Raw genomic sequence first — 22,466 nt, forward strand, 5'->3', positions numbered from 1 at the left:
CCTCTCTTCTACTGTTCCCATTCTCTCCTCTTCTATCACTCCCATAACTCTCTCTCATTCAGAAGAGAGAATAGGAGCTTATACTGCTCCTATTCTCTCTTCTTCTGCCATTCTCATAACTCTCCCTCAATCCCTCTCCTCTACTATTGTTACTATTCTCTCCTCTCATTCCCATAACTCTCTCTCACTCCTCTGATTCACCTTGCATTCGTCTCTTCCATTCGCTTAATTTCATCTTTTACACTTCTCATCTCATTCCCCAGACATTCCACCTGCTCTTTCAGCTCATCTATCTCTCTCTCTCTGTAAGTCAGCCATTCATCCTCCCAATTGAGACTATCTCCTCAAACTTCAGAATCATTCAACCTTTTCATACTCCCCACTCTTATTATTTTATTCATACTTCTCTCGCCCTCTATTATACCTGTCATATAATCTCCCGTCTCTTACTCAACGAGGTCAGTTATAGTCTCAACGAGGTTGTAAAAATAGCTGGGATAATTTATCTTAGAAAAATAGCTGGGATAATTTATTTCCCACTCAGGTTTGGAAGATTTCCTTCTCTGAGACAGATTATAGAGGTATTTTAATATGCCATATGGACAGGTTGCATCACAAGTTTGTGCATGTCAAAAAACATGGAAACCAGATGTTCTCATTTTAGGAATACATCTCATATATGTTTCTAAACAGAACAAACAGTCCAACATTGAACAATGCTACAAAAGCCACAATGTGTGTTGGAGAGAAGGTTGTTGCTTTCTAAATACCAGACAAGTCTGACATTTATCATTTTTTTTCCCAATATATTATTATTATTGCACTCCCCATAGAGTCAGCAGACTTATTGTGGAAGGTCCATTCAACTGACAACACATTTATCATAACCAAATCTTAAAATCCTTAACACTCCTTGCATTAACAACATATTCTGGTAATGCATTCCATTCACTGACAATTCTCCATGTAAAAAAAATCTACTCCTCATCCCCCCTCTTCACCACACTCTTACATAACTTCCAGCGATGAACTCTGTGTTTTCTCCCCCCCTCTTGCCTTCTACTCTTTTTATAATCTCATCTGGATTAATCTGATAAAATCCTCTCACTAACTTAAATGTCTCGATCATGTCACCTCTTTTCCTCCTATCCACCAAACTCTGTAATCCATTTTTTCAACCTCTCTCTCCATAGCCAGCGGTCCAAAGTCCTATACTGCCTTATCTTACAAAGATAGCTAGCTGGTGAGAGTGATAGGTCAATTATTGTTTGTGTTGGATCGTTTCCTAGTTTGGGGATAGAAATGACAACTGATTTATGTCAAGATCCAGAAATTCTTCCTCTAAGTATTCTGCTATATAGTATGAGGAAATCCACAGAAGATTATGGAAGAATAAATAAATAAACAAATTCTCTAGCCTTATCTTTGATAACACTCAAATCTCTAGAAAATATGAGATTTCTTTCCTTGGGATTACCTTGACATAAAGACTTTCTTGCCATAAACACATTACAATCATTGCCCCCTTGGCATCCAACAAATTAGAATTCCTCTTTTGCTCAAGGCATCACTTTACTCCTGAACAGTTATTAACCATGTACAAATCATAAATTCGCCCATCCATCAAGTACTGCTCACACATCTGAAACGGCACCTCCAATATCAGGCCCTAATGACATGAGATTAAAAGATATCTTTTTAGTTCCTCCTTAACAATTGGCTAATTGCATGGCTCTAAGCCCATTTATAGAAATGGTTAGTTGCCGGTTCTCTTGTTATTCTTTAAATATTAAAAATTCAAAAAAATATATGAAGCAAATCCTAGCAATTTTTTCTTTTTCCAAAGTGTCTGCAATGACTTTGGGTTCAACAATTTCGCATCCATTGTGTTCCAAGGTAGATAAATGGTGTGCTCACTACCATCGACAGGGTGTAGCATTCACGCAGCCTGCCTCACGGTGCAGCTTAATAAGGACGTTCGTTTAGTCATACTGCGGTAAGCGCTGTCGCTACTAACAATTCCTGTTAGCACAGCAAGTGCAGAAAGAAGTTTTTCCAGGCTTAAACAGATTAAAAATTATTAGCGAACAACAATGACCCAAGAAAGATTGGTTGGTCTAGCAACTATTTTGATAGAGGCAGACATAGCTTATAATTTAAATTTAGAAGAGCTTATAAACAGTTTTATTGTGTGATATCCCTGTAGAGCAAACATTTAATTAATATTATGTAATCGTTTTGCATTAATGTTTTTCTTGTAATAAAAACAAAATAGCAATTGGAGATTTTCTTATATTTTTGTCTTATAATTCATCAGGGAGTGATAGTTAATTGTTTGCCTCAGGGTGTGATCTAATCTGGCAACACCCTGGTGTGCTCTATATTTACGTTCCATTTTTCAGAGATTTTATTCCATACAATTTTTGTAGTAGTGGTTTGATTAATAGATAATGTAAATTGGATCCCAGACTGCTTCTAAATACGATATTTAACATAAGTGCTTTGGTCCATTTAAAAGCTATGAGATTTGGTATGGTTGGGTGTCTACAAAACATGCTACATGCTTTGATTTGTTTATTTTATTTTATTTTTTTTTGGCTGCTTGGCACTCAGGGTTCCACCAAGGCTTTGCATCTCAATTTTCACAGAGTGGAAATTCAGATGTTTTTTTGGAAATGGTTGCTACCTGGACAATACAATCTGTTACATACTTCGCTGATGGGTGTTTGACTGACTGCTTCAGCATTAAATTATGCAAGATAGGATAAAGTATTCCAGTCAGCCTGATTCCATTTTCTACATGGGCATCATGTAGGAGACACGGTTTGAGGACACAGTGAAAATCACAGGAAAATTATCACTTCCATACATTTTCTTTGGAATCGCATGTGAACATTGAAATGGGAGGAAAGCAGATTGTATGATCTATAGTAGAATATGTTCAGGTAAGCATGTGAAAGAAGAGAAAGGTGATTTATTGTCAAGCATATATCAGTAATATATCCATGCTAATTTGTTGTGATTCATCCTTGTTATGTCCGTTAAAGTCTCCCATAAGAATTATGGGCACAGGTAGTTTCAATATAAGATTATCAAAGTCGATCTGGTTTAAGTGAGAACCTAGTGGTAAATAGAGCATACAACAATTACAAATTCTACTGACAGATGAATGGCTACCGCTTCTAGAGGAGCAGTATTAAGATGGACACAATGGAAAGAAGAAGTCCATTAGAATTGCAACTCCACTATGAGCAGGACCATTTCCAGTTCTGTCCTTACAAATAATGGTGAAATGTCTTAAGATGGGACTTGGTGTTTTAAATTTTAAATATGTTTCTTGCAGGCAAAAACAGACTGGTTTGTGTTTCTGCAGAAGGACCTTGATATCATCAATATTTTTGCAGAATCCATGACATTTGCGCTGCCAGAATTTTTCCTATTCTTTGTATTTTGTAAACTTATCTGACTCCTTAGAAGTTGAGGGCTTACCTTTGTCAGGTTTATATTTCTCAATTTGAGTTTCAAAAGTATGGATAGTCAATACTATCTCTTCCTCTGGTAAAATGCGTAATCCATCAACACAATAGGGCAGGATCTATAGTAGAATACTCATCAACTTATAGATGTATAAGTTGATGAGTTTAGTTTACTTTTAGTGGATACAGAAAATATTCCATTATATATTTGAGAGTGTTTGGTGGTTTATCTTTCAGTAATTCCTTTGCTATAATTTTCTTGACAAGTGGGTTCTAATCGAATGGGATCATTTAAATTGTTTCAGGAGTGACACTGTAATAAGTTGGAGGACTAAATACGCTCCACGGAGAACCACCTACAACCATGAAGTTCAGGAATGTCGAAATTATTGGATGGTGGAACAGACATGTGTTTGAGTTGCTTTTGATATTTTCTGAACTGTCCCCTTCTCAGCATAAGATTTTTATGTGATGGATTCCAAAATAGGTATGGTGGTGGCCAGCTTCCTTCTTGCATCTTGATATAAATATTGTTCTGTTTTTATCTTTTGTATTTCTTTTCATTCTTCCACCTTTGAGATGCACAGGAATAGACTGGATGGTCTCCCTAACAGTTAAGTTTAACTTTTTTTTTTTTTTTTTGCAGAGCAAGATTTATTATCATGTTCTTTACAACACGCTTGGGCCTAGGTGTTAGAGCCATGACAAGCAGTTTGGGCATGCCCATACTTCTGACATGTATAGCATCTCAATGGATTAGGGATGTAGAGCTTCTATTGTATTTCAACGGAAGAGTTGAAATACTCTGCTATTACAGATGTTTGAGGTTTGGAAGTATCAAAAGTGAATAATGTTCCTGTTAAGAACCAAGTGACCATCCCTACATAATGCATCTAATATCTGTCACTCCTCGATCTTTAAGCTCTGAACACATACCTCCTCATCTGAAACATCAAAGGGATCCCATTCTGATAACTCTCTTGTTTTATAAGGGGTTACTGTAACTGGTATTTCACCCAATGATATTGCTCAGTAGTGTTTCTGAGTGTTGCTGACATGTTTCAATAAGCATATCACCAGAACATTTTTTTTTAACTGTTTTGGTGAGATCCTTCCACTCTTTCTAAACCCTTTTGAATAAAGAAAGATGATATTTTCCCTATTGGCTTTTCACCTGTTGAATGAATGAGAAAAACACTAGTACATTTATGCTGGTGTCAAATGTTGATGGAAGTTTTTTCACTTGGTTAAGCTACCAATTATATATTTGGTTTAATCCCTTATCCAAGTGTAAGCAAATAAAGTTCCACCTGAAGTATTTTCAGGACTATGGCAACTTGTGGCAAAGATGGTATAACTTCTCATCACTTGCTTTAGTATCTCCCATAAATGCCTTAGTACCCAATATGGGATACTAAGGCAAGTGATGAGAAGTTATACCACCTTTGCCACGAGTTGCCCCAGCCCTGAAAATACTTCAGGTGCAAACTTTGTTTACACTTGGATACAGGATTAAACCAAATATATAACTGGTGTCGAATGTCTTTGGTGCCAGAGCCACACATGGATGGCAACTACCTGGTAAACAGTAAATGCACATGGAAGTGGAATGGCAGGATTACTCCAGATGCTATACCAGCACCAAAGCAAGCCTTGGGACTCTAGCATACCAGGTAAGAGACTGCAATGCCACTGACCCTTGCAGGCAAGCCCACTAGTTGATTAATCCTGGCCAGGCCATCCAGGGTCACTCGTCTTGCTGAAGCAGGGGTAAAAGTAGTGCAAGATTCAGGATTCCTCTTTGTGGATATCCACACCGCACAGTAAACACAGCAGCAGGTTATCTGATCCCAGTGACAGTAGGCTGTAAGACAGGATAGTAAAAAAACTCAGGAGAAGTGAAGAATACAGGAAGAAAAGCATAGAAGAAGAAAAGGACCAGTACCATGATAGTGAGAAGTCCTTTCAATGTGGGAAAAAGCAATTAATAGTATTTTTAAGCTAGTTAAGCAATATTTGAATTGGTAGCAAAAAACATATCTAAGATTACTAACAAAGTGGGACTGGAAAAGGATATTATGCAGAAATTACAAAATGACTAAAGTAGAGATATAAAAGGGAAGACAGTAAGTAGCTGCATGAAGAACATGAAAGTCAGGAAAATAAATATATATCCTGGATGGCCAGTGTGATGGTACTGGCCCTTTTCATTCTTCCTCTTTTTCATTTTTCCTTCTTTTCTTCTTTATCCTACTTCTGCCAAGTTAGGAAAAACAGAATATGAGAAGTGCCTAACAAAGCAGACAAAAGGGATCCCAACTCATTCCATTCTTGTGTAGTCAGTAGAAAGAAATGTTTGTGAACAAATGAATATAATGGAGCTAGTGGCAAAGCAATTAGCACAAGAGATATATAGTGGAACTATTTAATAATTACTTTGTGAAATTTGTCTGGTATTCACAGTAAAATGTACAAATTATCTAACCCCTGGTCTGCCTACACCTATAGTACAAATGCAATATATGTTTAAACCCTTTAGTAGATTTAAATGACATAAAAAATAGAGAGAGAGTATAGCTGAAACTCAGAAAGGATGGGGGGGAGTTGGAACATTTCAAAGGAAGCAATAAGAACAAGCCATTCCTGAAAACTGAACAAAAATATGGTAGTAAGAGGTGTAGTACTCACTGTATAAGATTTGTGGAAACTGTTCAGTAAAATAACTCAACATTTTGACCTATCTATCAAGATCCTTAGATGTATTATTATATTATTATTATTTGTCACCTCCAGGGAGTCCAAAGACTCATTGAGGGAGGGCATCCACTCTGCAACTCTGATTCCACCACTCACAATCCACCAACTGACTGTAACTACACCAATGCCATCTACCACTAGTATTTCCACAGACAATCACAAACATCCATGCCCAAGGCGGGATTCGGACCCGCAGCCTTTTGATTGGAGAGCAGCTACGCTAATCACTCGGCCAGCCAGGCTGGCGAGTATGAATGCAATACAAAAAAATCATCCAACATTATATTATGATAAACTACAATAAAACCAGAATACACACACACCATCAAATAACTAGTTTACAGTTTGAGAGTGCAGAATTAACAAGGCCTAGAGTCCTGCTGAAAAGAGTAAATTACCATTTCTAAGTTATTAATCTTGAGATCAGCATGGAGAGAGAATTATAGACATTCTTGTAATAAGAATAACCCAAAGTGATGTTGATGAATTCATCCAAAGAGTAGTAACACAATTTCCAGTTCTTTGAGCAGACTTTTGTACATAATACTGAATTCAATAATTTGATGTAACGAGGAAATATATCAATAAATTAGTAATTATAATGAAGAACCAAAGGCTTCGATTCGGCGACATGAACTTATTTAAGTTAAGGGATATTATATTATATCCCATATTGTTTCTTAGCCGAATAAGAAACTCAAAGAGTTTCATGCTAAATATAGAAACTATATAAGGTTCGGCGATTCCAAGCGTAAGCAAATACTTGGATAGAGCAGTAACTGACCCTTGAAGGTAGTGCAAGCTGAGGCAACTCATACAAAGGGTGGTGCAAGCTCCAATCACCATGATCGGATAGAGCAGGTTGCTGCTCTATCCAGGTATTTGCTTATGCTTGGAATCGCCGAACTTTATATAGTTTCTATATTTGGCATGAAATTCTTTGAGTTTCTTATTCGGCTAAGAAACATATAGAATATAATATAATATCCCTTAACTTAAATAAGTTTGTGTCGCCGAATTGAAGCCTTTGGTTCTTCATTATAATTAGTAATTTAATAGGACACCTCTTGGCAATTCTCATAGAAGGGATGTAAGTTCTGTTCACTACAAACTTGATATTAACTTGGTCTACCTACTCACTGATGAGACCTCAAAAAAGGTTGAAACCGGTCTGGGTAGTGACCTTCTCTCATAATGTTGAACAATAATACAGCTCCTAGGAGTTAAGTTCACATTATGGATAAATATGAAGAATACTGATTGGAGCTTGCTCCACCCTTTGTATGAGTTGCCTCAGCTTGCACTACCTTCAAGGGTCAGTTGCTGCTCTATCCAGGTATTTGCTTACGCTTGGAATTGCTGAACTTTATATAGTTTCTTATTCAGCTAAGAAACAATATGGGATATAATATAATATCCCTTAACTTAAATAAGCAAATTAGCTTTGCAAATGCAAAGTGAGATCATTATGGGGAACTTCAAAAACAATATAAACTGGCGGCATATAGTACTAAGAGAACTGAATTTTTGAAATTCTTAATTGACAACCATCTTTGGCAGCATCTGATGAAGGGAACACAAGAATCAAGAGTTTTGGATTTGGTCAGGAGATATGATTGTAACTGAGATGACCATGCAGATGACATAGTTAAGATAATATCCATCCTGGTAAAGCAGGCTTTATTTCTAGAGAAAGATAAGTTGTGAAGTGTTAGACTTGAATGAAGAGGATGTGTTCCAAATACTGAGTAAGCTAAATGTCGATAAAGCAGGACTGGATGGAATTTCACCATGTGTTTTAAGGAAATGTGTTGGGGAACTGGCCATAACAGGACAAAATCCTGAAGAGAGTGGAAGGAGGATAAGATAGTGAGTGCTATTGGATAAAGGTTGTGTTAGAATGGTGGTAACAAACCATAGGCTACTTTGTATTTGTAGTTAAGATTTTGAAGAAACTGGTAAGAACTCATATACAGAATTGGACAGATGAGTGCAATATTATTTATGCAGGCCAGTATTCTAATAATTTTATATTACTTTCTGACAGATATCAGAGAGTAGCTGTATATAGTGGAGCAGTATCAGGAAGGTTATAAGTGGAGTTTCACAAGGTTGAATACTGGAACGGTTACTATTCAATCTTTATGTTAATAATACCGTCATGGGACTAAATGAAGATTATTATTTCCTGACTTCCATGTAGTCAAGGGATTCATTGTGGGAGGTCTATACTCCCTCATGCCAAAAGATCATCAAACCATGAACCCATTCGCAGTTTCTCCACACTCACCACAATTTCTGGCAATGCATTCCACTCACCAATCATTCTCCCTGCAAAGAACCTGCCTCTCACATCCTCCTCATACAGTTTCTATGGATGGCCTCTAGTTTTATCCTTCTACTCTATGAAACATCTTCACATTAATCTGGTAACAAACCCTCACCAAATTATGTCTTAATCATATCCCCTCTTCTATTCACAAGGTCCAAGTTGCATTCCCTCAATCTCTCCTTGTATCTGACATTAACTGGACCTTCTTCAATACATCCTAATCACCTTTGAAAAACCAGGTGACCAAATCTGTGAACAGTAATCTATATGTAGCCTGATCAGAGTCTTATACAGGGGAACCATAACCCCTTTGCCTCTGCATGTCAATGTTCTCCTCATTATTACCATAATCCACTGTGATGTTCTTACAATTTTAGCAATGTGTCTTCTAAACTTCAAGTCTCTCTACACCATAGGTTCCCAAAGTGGGTGGTACCGCCCCCAGTGGGTGGTAAAGCGTTCTGGGGGGGGGGCTATAGTGGAATCAGAAGCATTTGGGGGCGGTCTAGGGGTCGGTGGCTCTTTATAGAAGAAATTAATAATATATATTTAAAAATTAATTATTTTCTTGATTTTGTAATTAGATAATCATTTAAAATTTAAATATTGCATTTTAATTCATCTTATGCCCATCTTACACGATCAATTTTTTTATCAATTTTCTATTTCAATTATTTAATCATTTGAAATACCATGTCAGATAGAAATAGATGTCAATGAGAAAACAGAGCATGTATATGTGTGTGTATAATAGGGGGCATTACAAAATTTATGTCTTGCAAGGTGGGCAGTGGCCCGAAAAAGTTTGGAAACCGATGCTCTACACCATCACTTCCAGATGGGAGTGATGGTGTAGAGAGACTCATCTCCTTCAAAATTTCTCCATTATTTGTATACTCTGCATCCCAACCTTGCCTACCAAATTTCAAGACCTTGCATTTTACAACATTAAACTGACAACTCCAACCATTTGCCCACTCACACAGTCTATTCAGATCCTTGTGCAAGGCCACAATGTCCACTCTACTTCTCATAGCCCTTCACAATTTTACAACATTGGCAAACAGCTGCACATTTCTAGTTAAGTCAGTCACAATGTCATTAATGTACAAGTTAAACAATAATGGTCCAAAACAGATCCCTGTGGCACTCCACTAGTGATCTTTCTCTTTTGGGATATCACTCCTCTGTATACAACCTGCTGATACCTAACCAATATACTAGTCTCGTCTGATCCCATCTGTTTCAGTTTAACTAACAGTTTGTCATGTGGCAGTCTATCAAAGGCCTTTGAAAAACCAAGTACATCACCATATATGCATCTCCTTTATCAAGTGAGTTTGTCACTTTGTTGTAATATGTAAGCAGATTGCTGAAACATGACCTCCCCTAACAAACCCATGATAATGATCATAAAGAATACTGCCATCATCAACCCACTTCTGAATCATAGTCCTCACCAATTTCTCTAATACTTTAACAACTCCAGATTTGTCCACATACACAGCTCGGCCTATAATTTGTGGTCTTAGTCTATCCATTACCCCCCTCCTTGTAAAGTGGAATAATTCTTCCCACCTTCCATTCCTTTGGGACTTTCCCTGTTGCAAGACTCATGTTAAACAATTGTGCCAAAAGTGCCATTAATTCCATAGGGCATTCCCTCAAGACACATGGTGATATACTGTCAAATCCTAATGCAGTGGTCACCCAAGTGGTCGATATTGACTCCCAGGGGTCGATATAACATTGTTAGGGGTTGATTCGGGCTCAGGGGTCGATTGGGGGTCAACAGAAAAATATAAGACATCATTGTACGGGTAATATTTAATTCAGTAAACTTGGATTACCTCCATCCTGAATGACAACGCAATTAAGAGTGAATCACGGGAACAGTGACATGAATAGGACCTGTAAGATGGAGCAAGATCATGAAAATAGTTACGGAGGCCAATCACGTAGGCCAAAATGATGTATTTACCAATAAACGGATGTCGGTGGTTTTGGCTCGACAGCACAGCTGGAGAGGGACTGCAACACGTGCGTGGTTGCTTATTTACTTATACTTACACGTATTCGATCCCAATTCTCATTTTTGCGCATTGACGTACAAGTGAGCGTTAATGTTCTAAAATTCATCAACATACATATTATAATTCAATCGTTATTCATTCATGAACTAAACTTTTCTATGTTGAAGAGTTGAGCAGGGCTGGTAGTTTTGTACATCCTATATATATACCTATAGGAAGATTGTATTATTGTTATTTTGTTATCTAAATTAAATTTTATATATATTAGTTATCTCTCCTATCAAATATGTAATGTTAAGAATGACGTCAAAAACAAAAACATATCCATTTGACGTTAAGCCAATATAATAATATATACTATATAACACATACAAGAAACACTGCAACTATAAATAACTAATCTAAAAACTCACATAAGCGTCCTTTCTGCTTGTCCTATTATAATTAAGTAATAGTAAAATAGAGGGGGGGGGTCGATAAAAAGTAAGAAACTCTTGAAGGGGTCGACGGTCAAAGAAGTTTGGCGACCCCTGTCCTAATGCCTTATTAACATCAAGTTTAGTTATTTTCCTCACATACTTCCTGCTCATTCACCATCAGTCCCTCCTCTGCCATACATTCTACACTCCAGCTTCTCCTGATGTTGCCTTCAGGAGGATGAAATACACTGATAAACAGATCATTGAATAATTCAACTATATCCTCTGCATCGGTTAGCAATATGCCAGTGTCATCAACTAGAATCATCCTCCCACAGGTCATTTTTCTTTCTACTTGATACATATCGAAAGAACTCACTAGGATTTTTCTTAGCTTGATTGGCTAATTTCTTCTCATACTCAACTTTTGCTGTCCTTACCAAGTCACCTTCCTGGCCTGCTCCTTGTGCTCTCATGCAACTGATCATTACCAACATTCATCTTGTGTTGCCTCCACAGTGCCTTCCACATTTCATGCTTAATCTCTTCATTCATCCATTTTACTCCTACCTTGTTCAGCCTTTTCACCTTTGGAAAACACTCGCACATTGCTGCTGTTAAATGGCTCTTGATCAATGCCCACACAGCATCCATATCCTTTCCACGCTATAGCTCCTAAGCTTTACATAATCACCAGCCTTATAGTTCCACATATATCCCTTCTTTATAGAAGTTCTCATGTGACTGGCTGCAATCCATCTGATCACTTCATGATCACTCTCTCCAACTGGAGAAAGATTAGACACTCCATTCACAATCATATTCTCTGATTACATAACCAGATCTAAGACTAGATATATAGCCCTCGTGTGCCTTCTGTTACATACTGCTTAAGATTGCGGTCCCTTAAAAACTGAAGAAATCCATTTTCCTTATTCCCTGATGCTCTTCATTCCAATCAATACTGCTATAGTTGAAATCACCCATTGCTTGCTCGTTTCTTTGTCTCCACCTTCTACATTCCCTGACCTGTAACAACATCCCACCAAATATCTCATTCTATCAACCTCCACTTCACACCATACACTGTCAAAACCACTACTACTTTATCTCCTTGTATCTCAACCTTGCATAGATACATTTCCTCTGATATCATCAACAGCATTCCCCCTTCCCTTCTTGCCTTTCCTATCTTCACAAAAAGCATCATATCCCTTCATTTCTATTCCTATCAAGATGTCATTCTCATCCACCAATATTTAACTTATTACAACTATTTTTGGGTACAGAAACTCAATCAACACAATAATTTCATCTACCTTACTTCTGACACTGCTGGCATTCATAGATAAACATAATTCATTTCTTAGTCTATAGTCAGTCCCACTCATGTCTGTCTGCGACTTCTCACCTGCTCTGGCTATCTGCTCGTCTTTTGCCTCACATAGTCTCCCAGACTCAATCCCTATGTATTCTTGGTCATTCCATTCCTACACTGACATCCACATACATGCATTCATTACCACTTCCAAAATCAACTCTCCTCAAACTGTGTCTGCCAGACCTCCTTGGCCCCCCCACTTTCCTGTCTAACTTGCTTTAGACAGGAAAGTCCATTGTCACATTCTCTTCTCCATTTACAACCACATCAGTTTCACCTAGTCCACTCTCCTGCTCATTCACATCATCTTTGATATCCACTGATACCTAGTTTGCATCACTCGTTACACTTCTCTTTACACATTTCTGCTAATATTCCATTTGCTCTCCAGCACAACTCATCATTGTCATACCTGAGCAATAAATGCTGATATCCAATATCACATTTTTTCTAAGCCCAACCATTCCAACTACAATGACTAACTCTCTTGCATGCTTACTTCTGATATCTAGTGCCTCAATTACCTTGTTCATTCTCTCTCTCCTGAAAAACATACATTGTGCACCCTCTCATCCCCCCCCCCCCACACCTTTTATCAGAATCTCCATAGTGCAATTCTTGACTCATTCACTACTTCTTTCTCTCCACCTTCTTTTTATTCTTTTGCATCCTCCCATTTGTATCCAACATACATCTGATTTCATTCTGTACACACCTTGTTTCATTCCTCATCTTAATCATTTCATTCATCAACTCTTGCAATCACTTTTGCTATAGCTTTGTTAATCCAGCTTTCTTCCATTTCCACAGTCACACCATCTCTTACTTTGTCAGTCAGGCACACTTTCACTTCTGTAATTATGCCCAGTTTTCTTTTTTAATTATTTCCATATTCACAATCATATTTTCCACACTCACTCTTCCAGCTATCATTTTTTGTCATACATTCATCACTGCCTTTCACCTTTCATCTGGCTTCACTTCCAGTTCCCAACTTTCACTCAATTCACTAACATATACTTTCTACAGAACCCTAACTCTCTCATTTATCTTAACAAACACATCTGCCACATTCACCCACGCATACATATTACATTCCCAGCAATGACCCATCTTGGTAAAATTCACACCACTCAACACACTCGATTTACACTTCATGAATCTGGTTGTCCTTGTTCTTACTGCCATTGTTAACTGTTATTCTGAAAAAGTGCTGGGGCCTAGAGGAGGCTGGCCCCCTTAATCAATCTCTGGTTTTACAGCCCCTCGGCAGGGGATCAACTGTGCTTCTGATATTACATGCATGATCAGTCAAAAGAGGAAGATATTTCTTAAGCTCCATTCTGTATGCATATATAATACTCAATCCAGTCAATTAAATAGTGATAATGTTATTTTTTGAGTTTTTACAGTTTTACATAAAAAATAAAGGCTTCCAAGTTTAGAGCAATATGAAGTGTGGCAGTTTTTCAGTGCAATCACTTTTCTGCAGAAATCTATAAATGGTGACCCAGAAAGAGCATCATGAATCTGGTTGTCCAACTACTGTCTTGGATGTAACACATCCAAGTTTATCATAGGAAGGCACCCCATCTTATGTGAAAGAGGATATTTCTGTGTCTATTGTTTGTGTACCACCAGAGAAGTGCCTTTGATTTTATCATCCTCTGCCACATAAGTTGTGGTGTCAGGAAGTGTCCAGTAGAACAACAAGAGCTCTCACTCCAGGTCGTCACTTAGTACATGTAACATCGTTCTCTGGGAAATGTCATCTCTCACAACATCACTCTGTGTTGTCACAGGGTTATGGCAGAAGCATGTCTTCATGACATGTGTCTGCCGTAATCCTGTTGATCCTTCAAAGCATAGACAACAGCTTTCAACCTGTTCTTTGGCAGTTAGATATGCCTTCTGTATCATTATGATAGAGTTAGGGTTCTGTAGAAAGTATGATATGAAGAATTCCAGATGAAAGGTGAAAGGCAGCAATGGATGTGTGACAAAAAATGATGCATTCAAACCTTGTGAAGTGCTATTACAACTACATGGTTGTCTTCATCTCCCAACCGCATGCTAACCCATACTGCTAGACAACTCTCCCTCTACTGATAAACATGCAAATGTTGGCTGTGCGCACGCACACATACACACACACGCGCACACAGTGCCACTAATGGAACTGGGCTCGCACAATTCTGTGGGCAGTGCAGAAGTTGTAACAGTATTTATGGCAAGACTGTGAAAATGTTTCTAAACATATCCCCCTTTTTTGCCTATCAACCAAATGTTGCAATCCACAAACCCTCAATCTATCCTCATAGGAGGCATTCCAAGACCACTCACCACTTTGGACATTTGCCTCTAGATCCTCTCCACCTCTTCTTCATCCTCAAAAAAAAACCAGGTGATCAGACCTGAGCACAGTAATCCAGATGTGGTCATATCAAAGCTTTATAAAGAAGAATAACAACTCCCTTATCTCTGATTGTTAATGTGTCTTCAATAACCAAGTAATCCTGTGAGCTACCCTGGATATTTTAGGAATATGCCCTCTAAATTTCAATCTTTATCTACTACTACTACTTCCAAATCTCTGGCTTCATCAATTTCCTGGAATACAGTTCCCTCAATGTGGTAAACAGATTGTAATCTGTGTATCCTAAAATGCATAACTTTACACTTTTCCCACATTAAATTGACATCCATTATGTTTTGCCCATAAACTTATTTAAATCATCCTGCAAGCTCTCTACATTACTTGATTAACTATCACCCTACCCAACTTTGTATCTTCAGCAAATAACTGAATATCTCTTGCTTCAAATTATTTCCTATGTCATTTATGTAAAAATTAAACAGCAGTGCTCCATGCACAGAGCCCTGTGACACACCACTATTCACCAGCCTTCTCCTAAATTCTGCATATACTACTTTTAAGTATTTGTCCATCAGCCACCTTATAACCATATCACACCAGTTTCACATCCAATCCCCCCCCCCATTTGTTGCAGTTTTCATGATAAAATTCCATGTGGTATCCTGTCAAATGAAGTTGCAAAATTCATAGTATCAAGGTGTTAGCCATTCCCTTTATTCAACTCAGCTGTCACTATTATAAAAAGTTAGATTACTAAGACATAACCAACCCTTCTCAAAGCTGTGCAGTTCCTCATAGAGTATTATATTCTCATCCATCCATTCTTGAATTCTCGTTTTGACCAACTTTTCTAGTACTTTTATCCACTCCTGAGATACTGATTGGTCTATATTTGTTATCACAGACTTAGATCCTCCTTTATGCAAAGGAATTATTTTGTCCTCCTTTCACTCTCTTGGGATTTTGCCAGAGCTGAGACTTAAACAGCCTAGTCAAAAGCATTGCCAGTTCCTCTGCACATTCTATTATTACATTGGATATTATATCCAATTCCACAGCTGTATTTGCATTCAGAATTCTTCAATATCCCAAGTGTCTCCAAACTCATCAACCTGTGTTCTCTCACATCAGCTCCTGTCACCTCTCCCTTAACAATATCTTGACTTCATCTGCACTCATTAAAGTTATCCTTCCATAGTCATTCTTTCTCCTATTAGCCACATAACAAAAAAACTTTGGGTTTTCCTTTTGCCTGATTGGCTAATTTCTTCTCATAATCTGATTTTGCCTTCCTTACCTTGCTGGTCACCTTTCTTGCCTGATACCTATACTGTTCATGAGTTAGCTGTCACCTTTCTCCTTATATACCCTCCATAACTTTTTGTTTGTTTGTTTGTTTGTTTAAAGCTCATACTTAATGATACTACTCATCTGATTGGCTCCTCTTACCCGATTGATCTTCCTAACCTTGGGTATACAGTGCAATATTGCTTCCTCCCTTGACTCTCCTTCGTGCACTATGAACATCCTTCCCTTGCAGATCTCTATGCTATGGTACTGCTTCAAGCAGCCTCCTAAGTGTATCATAATCACCTGGCTTGGTTTCACATATACCCCTTCTTAACTGTAATTTCCACATAGTTTGCTACCTCCCAAGACCACATGATCACTTTCCCCAATTGGAAGCAATGTAGCCACCTTAGTTATGGATTATGGAGAGTTCTTCTGATCCTATAACAAGATACAACTCTCGTACCCCAAGTCCCCTCCATCACATTCTGCTTCAAGTAATTATCTCTCAGTAAATGTATAAATTTCATTTCATTCCAGCCATGTAATCTTTCCTCTTTTCAATCTATCTCAGAAATTGAAGTCCCTTCATAATAATTACTCAACTTGCATTCATTGTACTAATCTGTTGATACATGTTGTCTTCCACATCATCTCTGGCACCCCCGGCCTATAGCAGCAACCAATTTTATATTTTGGCCTCTGGCCTCAATTTCACACTATATTGACTCAAAAGAACTGCCATCTGTCCAAATGACTCCTACTCTTGTTGACTGCAATACATCTGCTATCATCAGCAGGACTCTATCCCCTGTCCTGTCTACTCTAACCTCCCTGAAAATACTAAATCAATCACATTCTATCTCTGTAACTACATCATCTGCTGTTAGCCAAGTTTCACTAATGCCTATAACTTTTGGCGAGGTTGCACTAACCAATGCCAAAAATTCTTCGTGTTTATTCTTGATGCTATTAGCATTAGTATATGGAAATTGTAGCATCAATCCATCAAAATACAAGATAAAACTAAAATATAAGATTTGATTATATTGAGATTATGCCAAACAGAGCAATTTGAAAGAAAATTGTACAGGAAATTTGTAATAACGTAAATGTAATCAAAGGGCTAGAATAATTGATATTACTTGATTATTTGATGCTCCTCTCTCATAGATGTCTAATTTCAGTCTTATGCCTTCATCCATATCGTGTGCATTCAGTCCATGAACTGAAGGACCCAGATAAAGGCAAACGAATAATCTTCTGCAGATGATTATGTTCATTCGTTGAAGAACGTGGTCTATATAGAGATGCTTGATACAGTTTTTTCTTCAGTGATGAGGACTGGTTTCACATCAGTGAATATGTGAATAGTCAAAACAATAGGATTTGATCATGTAAAAATCCACAAGCTTTTCATGAAAGTTTTGTATTCTCAAAATATTGGAGTGTGGTGTGCAATACCTCATCGTTGTATAGTGGAACCAATTTTCTTTGAAATGATTGTGAACAGCTCCATCTACCAAGATATCATCACACAGTTCATGCACTGCTTATTAGCAAATGCCATTGTTGGTTCCAGCAAGACAGTACCACACTTCAAATAGTACCATCCATTTTTTCAAGAATTTTTCGGTGACTGTCTCATCTTGAAAGAATTATGGCCTCCAAGATCAGCATTTATCACCTGGTGGTAATTATCACCACCAGATTTTTTCCTTTGTGGGTATCTCAAAGGTGTCATTTATCAGAATAATCCTCACACATTGAATGAACTAAAAATGAACATTTCAACAGTAATTGAAAACATTAGTGTGCAGGTGCTTCACAAGGTGGCATCAAACCTGGTAAAAAGAGTGCAAGTTTGCATTCATGAAGGAGGTGGCCACTTGCAATGCATGTTATAATGAGCTTCCTATTCTTTTCTAATAAAGGTCCAATTATAATCTGTATTTGTAGCTGTTTCATTTTTCATATACTTGTAATTAACCTCAAAACAGATATGTGTTATTTCTGTGTTGAGTGACTTTACAATCACCCTGTAGGTATGTATCTGCAGTTGTGACTGTAAAGCAAAAGTTGGATTGATTAAGCAAAGATTCTCTATGATGGTTCACTTTGGTGTGTGTGTGTGAAGGGTAGGTCTTGCTTTGGTAATATACTTGCATTTTATGATAAGGTGATTAATGTGTTGGATAAGACTCAATGATATTCTTGGCCTCTGCAAAGCCATTTGAAAAGTTTGCTACATGATAAATCCATGTAGTGAGGAAGATGATAGATTGGTTATATGGATTGGAGAGTGGCTACCAGAAATAATACCAGCAAACTGTGTATGGGAGTAGTATCCAAGAAAAAAAAGTTAAGTAGTAGCATGCTGTAGGAGCCTCTGTAGTCAGTCAGTATCAACAACACCCTTTGGATGGAAAGAATCTGAGTCCAAATCCCATCTAGGATGAGAAGAGTCTTTATAAGACTTTTTAACTAAAAGTGAACTAGTCAGCCTCATACGGAGATGGAAAGGTTTCTTCTCTCAGAAACTCGGTTTTTCAACCCATAACTATAGTTTCTCTAGTCATAAATCCAAAACAAACAAGCAGGGTTTTTTTGGGGATCCCTATAGCTTAACTTATTTTTTAATATTTCACATATATTGACAGAGAATCTTCAGCTGTATGCTGATGATGATGTAAAGTTGGAGCAATACTGACATTAACTCTTCAGTAAGGGATTTAAATAGATTTAGCTCAGGAAAATTATTGAGATTGCAGTTTTAAATATTATTAAGTGTTAAATGTTACACTTTGGAGAGAGAGGGGGATAAAGCTATGGGCTGTATTGATGGAACTGTCCTTAAGAAGATGAGCAATTCAGGATATGGAGATAATGGCTGACATTGGCCTGAAATTCAGAAGGCACAATGGAAGTTTTGAAAGAATGCAGTGTTTTGCTGCTTGTTATCACTGTGCCCTATCAAAGAGAAAGTGCGTGCATCAAAACAAGTAGGGATAAGGAGATAGTTGTGCTATATAGAGCATTGGTCAGACCACATTGACTACTCTATTCATATTTAGTCACCTAGCTTCCAATACAATGTAAATGGAATGGTCCAGAGACGAATAACTCAGACAATATCAGGAGTATGGAGTATTGATTGTGGGGAGAGATTGAGAAAATGTTAATTGTAGTATTTAATGAACAGGAGGAAGAGAGGCGATATGACAGACATTTAAATAAGTTTTAAAGGGATTTTACTGGATTAATACCACAGGGATTATACAGAGAGTAGGGGAAGAATGAGAGGCCATTCATTGTGTAAAAGATGCAATACAACTTTCAGGTATGGACTTCAAAGAGGGGGGGGGGGGTTAGATTTCTATAAGGATAGTGGTAGGTGGGTGAGTGGAATGCACTGCCAGAATGTGTTATGAATACTTAAGAGTGAAAATAATTTTAAGGTTCATCAGGATAGGTTGCTCATTGAGTGAAATCTCCAATAATGAGTCATGACTACATGGAGATCATCATCAGGTACATATCATTCATATGTACCCTGAAGTAATGTACATATCCATAGAAAGGGATTTCAATAGGATGCATTGATAACACTACATGATTAAGTTTATTACCAACTTCCTATACACAATTTTCCTCCAATTATTGTTAGAACTGCATCAATCCACCTAGATATTGGTAATCTTCTGGGTATCTCCATGGGGGTTTATTATTATAACCTCCATGGAGGTTATAATAATAATCCAAATTATGAGCTTGGTTCACTGCATGCTGGATCTGTATACACAATTTACGATAGTTCCATATTGTAAATTGTGTATAAGCCAGTAAATTAATTTGAATAGGAAAAGAAACAATGTGATTAAAATAATTGAATCTGGAATTTTTATTTCATTTTGTGTCTATGTGTTGCACCCATGAAAAGTTTACGATAAAAGATAAAAGAATATCTTTTACTTATATTAATTGTGCAAAAAAACAGATTCCTGGAAAGTAAATTTAGCATAATAATACAGAGATGGAAAGTTGCTGGGTACATGCATAAGATGTCCATAAATATAGCACGATGCTAAAGCATAATTCTAGGCCATTTGATAAGAATGATACTGTATAAAGATTCATTATCAATTAAAAAACTTAAGTTATCATCATGGAAGCAATTCTCTAGAGGGTAGATGCAGAGTTTTTCCAGGCTATACTTGTATATTTTTCTGCATTCATGTCTTCAAAAATGTGGATTCATTTATGCCTTTAAAATTAGAATTCAATGATAGCATTTTGAAGTGAATAATAAAGTGTGCAGGGGTTGTTTTATATATCAAAAAAAGTGAACTGAAGAAATGAGATTATTATTAGAGACAATGCAATTAGTAGGTATAAGCATTATAAATGTAGTTACCTTATAAAATAAATGTGCATTTGGTAGAAGTGGTTTCCATATGAAGGAAGTGATTATGTAGTGTTTTTATTCAGTGGAGAAACTGGAGCATAGTCTCAATTTAATATAAACATTCCTCATATTTGTGCATCTAGGAATTTCCTGAAGTGAAAAATTTATAAGAGGGACACTATCCCCCCCCCGCGCCACCATCAAAGCGCTGCTGCACTACACGTATCAATCATTTAATCTTATAATGGGCAAGAATCCATTCAGTGAAAAATACCCAGTTTGATTCTTGTCACAATGAGAATATCTTTGTGTGTGCATTTTCAATTGAAGATCTGATCTCATACATAGGTCGAGTTTTTCCTCCTGGAAACTCAGGATTTTCATCCTGCATGCAACAAATCAGCCTTTGTACACATACATTTTACACACCAAATGTATTAAGGAGATAGATGGTACTGCATATGAACTGTACCATGGTGTGTAGGCAGAAGCATTGCGTATAAGTGGAAGCAACTGAGTAGTGTAGATGGTAGCGGGTTGTGTGGAGTGCACTTCTGTGATGATTTCTTGGGAAGTGTCACATAATAAATAATAAATATTCAACTGCCAACATAAAAAACATTCAATACACACACACACACGTATATATATAAAATACTTGTACACACATAGTGCCCTCTCTTGAGTTTTTGGAGGTATCGCAAAATAATAATATATAAAATATAAAATATTGTGCACAATAAGTATAGTAGTTTAGATACAAGTGGTTGTATTTACATTTCTTGTTTCAATGCATGAAACAAGAAATGTAAATAATTATATACTAAAATATATATATGACCAAGACAACTGGTTATCATTTATGAATATGAAGAGTTGCCTATTTATTTTCGATGCGTAAAAAACATCTGCACACAAAATAATATTTGCAAATGTATGAATGTCGCAAAATAAAGTAATGTAAACTTAAAAACTGGCAGGATGTATGTACGTCTAATACATGTAATTCAAAATAGTCATTGCAGGTGCTGCATATATATTATTTAAAAATGAGAATAAGAAAAAAAAAATCCCCATATCCACTTATACTTTTCAAACCATATATTTCAAACAAAGATGACGTGCTCCCTGGTTCATTGTATTCAACATTTATAAAATACATTCTTGAATTTTTTTATTCTTGAATATCCATGTTTGTGCCAGTGCAGAAAACATTATCCCGCTAGAAATTTCAACTTTGAGCTGGCACCTCTATGTTATTTACAGAAATTACTGTTACATTGAATGATCCACAAGTAAAGGATAACTCTGATGATAGCTACTGCAAAAACATCCTTCGTTAGTGATCGGGGTGTGTAATTACAAACATAACTAGCGTCATTTTATTAAATAAAATGACGCGTTTGTTTGCAAAACGCTTAGATAAGCACATATTATTATTATTAACTTACCATCTTGTGGAATTATCCTTTTGGCAGCCCACTAACACAAGTTCGCAAACAGCTGATGACCGTATTTTCTTTATTAACTTTCACAAATGTAAATAGATTTTCTGCATATAAACTACAGGTGTACTAATAAATAAATTTTTCAGAGAAATATACATCGAGAAAATCTAAAAGTCCCGCATTCAATTACAGCATGTTTTTGACTTTCTTACTTTTGCATTGACCTAACTCAAAAATTGGATGTCTTTTAGAAAAATCGCACAATATCACCAACCAAACACCCACATTCTCAACATTTCATTCATCACTATGCCCACACCTGAACTTCTACAAGGCCATCTATTAGCGTAACGCGAAACCAAATCTAGTACCCGCACATGCCCCCTTGCGTGTTGAAATTGTAAACGTAAAGGTTTTGAAAATGTTTTCGACTACAACACATTCAAAGACAGGAGAAAGTGAAATTTTACAAAAACGTCTATGAGTTTTTTTTTAAGGCGGAAAAGGGGAGATATGATTGAGACATTCAAATTGCTAAAAGGATTCTA

General features: G+C 36.9%; 1 protein-coding gene across 2 annotated transcripts in view; it reads right to left on the reverse strand.

Annotated features, from left to right (window-relative positions):
• LOC150101214 (rho GTPase-activating protein 45-like) overlaps positions 1 to 22,182 on the reverse strand; it is a 519,012-nt gene extending 496,830 nt beyond the window's left edge. For both annotated transcript variants that reach the window (XM_090401286.1, XM_090401287.1), the window contains exon 1: positions 21,922 to 22,182. The gene's annotated coding sequence lies outside the window, so the exon portion shown is untranslated. The remainder of the gene's footprint in view (positions 1 to 21,921) is intronic.
• Between the last annotated feature and the right edge of the window lie 284 nt (positions 22,183 to 22,466).

This window comes from Typopeltis vanoorti, chromosome 12 (assembly GCF_054136105.1).
Source record: "Typopeltis vanoorti isolate ZY-2024b chromosome 12, IOZ_Tvanoo_1.0, whole genome shotgun sequence".
NCBI classification, from domain to species: Eukaryota; Metazoa; Arthropoda; class Arachnida; order Uropygi; family Thelyphonidae; genus Typopeltis; species Typopeltis vanoorti.